Consider the following 5,601-nt stretch of genomic DNA (forward strand, 5'->3'; position numbering starts at 1 on the left):
CGGCATCAGAGGTAAGTCCCCAGGAGAGAATCTCAGTGTTTCGAAAGGCTTAATAGCCGTGAGAACGCATACCAAAAACCAAGGCATAGGCGTTTCCGGACAAAGAAGAACGGTGGTTGAGATTGAAGAATTCCCGGAGAGGGTCCGGGCTAATTATGCAACGAGCAAAAGAGACTTCATCACGGGAGTGATCTCAAGTCGTTTTCTGAAGCATCCCGGTGGTCTAACCCGTCTGCCAGGTCCGTGGACCACCACACGTGCACAGCAGGAACTTATGCGTAGGGTTGCGGGACAGAGATCTCCGCCTTTCCGGAAGATGAAGAGAAAACGATTGCATCCATCTCTGCTGTCACATCGGGACACAGTGACAGGTGTCCAGGCCAAGGGACAGACCCCCAGAAGAGAGGAAGGATTTAGACAAACTCCCGGCGAGTCATTTATGATACAGCGACGGAAGAAAATGGGCCAGTATGGCTTTGAAGAGCTAGATTGTCGGCATACTGTTGGCTACATGGCAGGAAGAAAGCTTCACGATCGAGATGCAGATGGCCCATGCGAGGACTATAGAAGAGATGCATGAGCAACAAATCTCATGGCATTCAGGAACCAACAAGGTTGAACCATAGTCACCGTAGATCATGCTTGGTTTCAGTGAAGAAGAGCACACGATAGGGATGGGAGGCTCACAATGCCAATAACCTCGGCAGTCGAGCCGTCCAATGGCTCCGAGCTTGGGGTGAATAACGAGGATGTGGCTGTTAAGTGTTAGGGGGATTACAAGTTTGAAGACTGTGACAGATCAACTACAAGATGATTCGGAGAAGGACAAAATGCAAGCCACAGTTAGATCGCACGCTCAATTGATAGGACGAAGAAACAGGGCATTCCTTGTTGAACGGCCAAAGAGAGTTCGGAATCGATCCTGTCTTATGCGTGGGGAAGTTTCAAGTTGTTTTCAATCAACTTCACTCCGCCTGGCGTTGCGGTTTGGAAGGGTTCCCACCACTCAGCTTTTGATTTATGTTCAAAATTTTCGGCACCACCGTGCTGGGGTATTATCCTCCGGCAATGAGGCCTGCTGATGGTGGGCGGTCATTCGTCGGCCACTCGCTTCGCTTATAATATTTGTTTTCTGGTGTATATTTTGCCTCACAGCCGAAGTAGCGTGAACAGCTGGGACTTATATGGAGACCAAGTTCTCCCAAAACCTTCTTCGACGACGACGATCCGATATGTCGAGGGCAATTATCTATCGAGCATTGGGCTCGATGAGAAGCTAGAAAGATGGGGAGTTATCGACAGGGAGAAAAATTTCGCGTTCGTTAAAAGGTTCCCGGAACAGCCACAAAAAGCGATGAATTGTCGGGCAGACCCAACTCACCGCAGCCGATCACCAATGGACATTCATCCCTCCAACCTGCCACAAACAACCCTTTCGCTGGACTGTGGTTGGAGGAGCGAATGGGCACAGTGCACACGGTCCAACCCAACGTGGCAAGGACTGAACAGTTCCGAGGAGAGCAAGCTGAACGTTTCCCGTCCGAAGCGAAGAAGGCCGGAGAGAACCTCCGACGGGCCTATCCTCTTGGGAACCTCAACACTTCGGCGCCATTCTCGTGACTGAAAGTGGCGAAAACGACAGCTGCAGCTACGGTGGTGCTAATCACGCGTCGACAACAGGCAATCCCGATAAGGCAGCAAAAGACGTAGGTCGAAAACTCTCCAAAGAGGTATTCCATTCAAGGAACGAAGTACGTTCCAAGCCATCTGTCGAATCCCTCCTTGAAGGTAACAAGATCAAGCTAGACGCAATACCTATCACAAATTCAGGAGGACACGCTGACAACTACTAACGAGACCCAAAGTACTAGTGCATCACCACAGGAGGGTCGTTCATGCCCAGCCAGGATTGCTTTGTGCTCAAGAAGTAGGCATTCAGACTTGGTTGAGAGCCGCGGTCATAGACGCTAAGGATAAGCCAAATAATGAACGGCAAACTCCGACCGGTATAAGAGGTATAAAAGCCCGCTCCTAAAACTCCAAGAGTATATCGAGTATAAACTGTTCTCTCAATCCTGGCCACGATCGGTATAAGAGGTTAAACTATCCCCTGCAATACTCCAATAAGTATATGAGTCCTAAACTGTTTCCCCACTTTTGACAGGGGCAAAGGTCTCCTGAAGGAATGGTTAAGCTACATATCTTAAGGATAAACCCGTTGAGCGTAACTGATAATAAGTCCAAACCATTCCGCAGAGGAAACTGGGGGGGTGGAACGATTTCTAATGTAAACGGGAAGTTCCGCAACGCACAGCAAATGTAATTGAATAAGAATCTCCATTCAAATTCCTCCACCATGTCTGGCATCTCCGTAATCACTGTTCTCACGGTCTAATTAGAGTCCTCGGACATAAAATTTCGCCAATTGGTCAAGTGGACACCTGTCTTACCAGGTTATAGTACCCTACTCAATTCAAATCCCCTCTCGGATTTCCTCCAATGAACAGAGTCCCAAATCGAGCGACTCAATCGCTTTCTACAGTTAGGGATCGTCTCCAATCTCCCCAATTGGTCAAACTGTTCTTACAGTTAGGAACCAACAGTCAAAATCCCTTTCTCGAATTCCTCCAAATGAAGCGAGAGGTCCACTTTCAAATCCGAGGTGATCAAACGTCTTCCTACAGTTAGGTCATCTCATCCGTGGTCTTGGCTCAAAAGCACCTTCGCTACAAATTAGGAAAAACCAAGAACACCACAATTCATCTTCGCGATAATACCACAAAAAACTCATGCGCCTCTAAGGTTCAGTGAATCAAAACCTATTCCCGACAGTTAGCGGTTAGTCTGAAATCTTTTCGAATCTCGGGGGTGGAGATTCCACTCTTGGTTTCACACCCTTGAGGTACGGATTCTTGGGGTAGAGATCTCCACCGTCGGAGTTCTCCTTTCAGCAGGCTGAAGGATAGAATATAAAATTCTTCTTTCAGCATCCCGGTGGGAGAAGAATATTAACGAGAAGCATTCTTACCTCTCGCGCTCCATACTATCGTGGTTGCGTCTTTGGCCGCCAAGAGAAGACACCATTAGTGAAGCCTCTATCTTTTTCACTCCCAGAATTTGTGTCACGCAGTAGCAACAGGTACTTTCGGAGGAGCAGTCTGACAGTCCCGAATCGCTAAGCGGCCAGCCGGATACATCTGCGGCCTAACCCACGCAGGCGTGGCGCCGGTATTAGCTCTTTTTTCGCACAAAAAGACCCCAGAGTTCGATTCTGGGTGTATTATAGGTCCTAAAGACCTAAGTAGCGGATAAGTCTGACCGACCTAACGCGCATGCGAAGCGGCTGTAGTTCTTAAGCGCGGTAAGGCAAGAACACTCGTGACACAGTAGATTCAAGCATCCATGTGCGCGAGGGGTTGTTATAATAACACCCGCAAAACTCCAATGCGCTCACAGCGCATGTGGGAGTTTGCATCCTGAATCTCTAAGAGGATATGATCCGAGTGACGCCGCGGACACGCTTCGCCGGTTCTAGTACTTTTATTCGCAATTGAAAAAGACACCAGAATACCTAGTGCTCGGGGTCATGTGTCTATCGACAGACCTCAACGGGTAAGGACGATGAACACGTCAACGTCTATACAGCACGTTCTCGCGGCGTAGCAGCCTACTTCCATTGACAATGTAGCTATATTCAACATCATAGCACAACAGTCTAAGAGAATTCAGCTCGTCTGTGTAGCAACAGACGTTACATGCGGAAGCGATTTTCGTCCAATGCCATGCTAGGCGCCACCGACTCCAGCAGGTAGGTCGCGGTAAAGGCGTAATTCCAAATCGCAGTGTGAAAAGGCTTGGGGGGTTAAGGCGCAAAATCCGTGAAAGTCAATGGGCCAGCGCCTAAGCAGCGCGCGTCGCCCGAGCTAGTCGTATTCCCGTGAGAAAGACCGGACCGAAGTCTACGTAATTGCGAAGGGCACTAGGCGAGGTTACGAAGCATGCAAGTCTAAGGGAGAGGAGTTCATGTCCTTAGACACAGAGCGACGTCACATGCGGAAACGGAACTAAGACAATCGCGCATGTACCCGATTCAAACGGAATAGTAAAAAGCATGTCAAATCGCGTTGCAAGGGCTGAAGGATTTTGCAGCAAAAATCCTAAGTAACCGTCTGATAACACGTTGGCTGTTTAGTCTTTTCAACAAGAGAAAGACAAGTCTAATGTATTCACACTATCGTAGCACTAAAGGGTTAATCTTTTAGCGTAAACGTCACAGTGCGGAACGAGGACTTAAACAATCCGCATGCTAGCCCAGACTCAAACGGTAGTCGGTAAAGGGCATCAAACCCGAGTTGAGGTGAGGATTTGCCCAAAATCCTATAAGGCTAGCCGGGCGCAAGAGGTTGCACTGATGCCAGAATTGCAGTTCTTTGTAGTTGCATCATTCGTGACCTGAGCAACATACGACGTTCAAAACCCTCAAGGTCAACAAGGACGGACACCACGTGTAACCTTATGGTCAACGCTAGTCAACGCGTTACGATCAAAAAGTCAACGTAAGTACGACCGGTCAAAACCCTAAGGTCAACGCCGGAGCAATAGCGTGAAAGCCTTAGTGTCAACGCTAGTCAACGGCGTTACCGATCAAAAGAAAGTCAACGTAAAGCGGGTCGAAAACGCCCAGGGTCCACGCCGAAACGCGTAACCCTAGGTCCAGACGCCACGTCAACGCGTTTGCGAGCAAAAATCTCAACGTACGACGTCCCGACGAACTCCTAGGGTTAACGCCGGTCAAGCGCGTATAACCGCTAGGTCAAACGCCTATCATGCGTTGGCAATGAAAGAATAAACAACTGACCGAAAGTATACGAGTATAAAACTGTTCTTACACTCCTGAAAAGTATACGAGTATAAACTGCTTCTTAATATCCAAATAAGGTATATGAGTAAGAACTATTCTATTTTTGGTTTGAGAAGTTCCTGGAAGAATATTGTTTATAAAGTTATTCTAGGATAACTCAACCACACTGAAGACTGCCGGTACAACGCGTTGGCACATAAAAACTCGAACCCAGCAAATCGATCCGTAGGTCAATTCTACGCAGCTGTAAGATCAAAGAATCTATGAGGAGAGTGAATGCCCGACTTGCGAGGGCGTTCAAAATTTGCGACAAACGGTCAGACAGGGATAAATGCAGTAACCGCGAACCCCTTACAGACATACGAGCAAGATAGCACCGAATAGACCTGAAGGATTAAAGAATCAAGAACGACAAGTCCATTCCAAGCGTCCACGCGTTACAGTACACCGAGCTGAAGGGTTGGGAACAACCTGCTGCATATCCAAATACGAGTTATTCCAGACTCTTCTTACTAAAAGAACGGACTGAAGATTAGTACTTGGAGAGGGTATTGTAGCAAAATTAAAAATTGCTTGATAGGTCCAGCTTTATGCATGCCAGCTTGCGGAGCAGGTCGAACCTTGTCACAAACCAAGAGGCGTGCGACGAGATCCGTGTACGAATCGCAGCCGCGAGCAGCGAATACATCCATTCCGAGCGTCGCGGAATCAATAGCCAAGTGTTCGACAGAGCTCAACGA

The sequence above is a fragment of the Asparagus officinalis genome, chromosome 6 (assembly GCF_001876935.1).
Source record: "Asparagus officinalis chromosome 6, Aspof.V1, whole genome shotgun sequence".
In the NCBI taxonomy this organism is placed as follows: Eukaryota; Viridiplantae; Streptophyta; class Magnoliopsida; order Asparagales; family Asparagaceae; genus Asparagus; species Asparagus officinalis.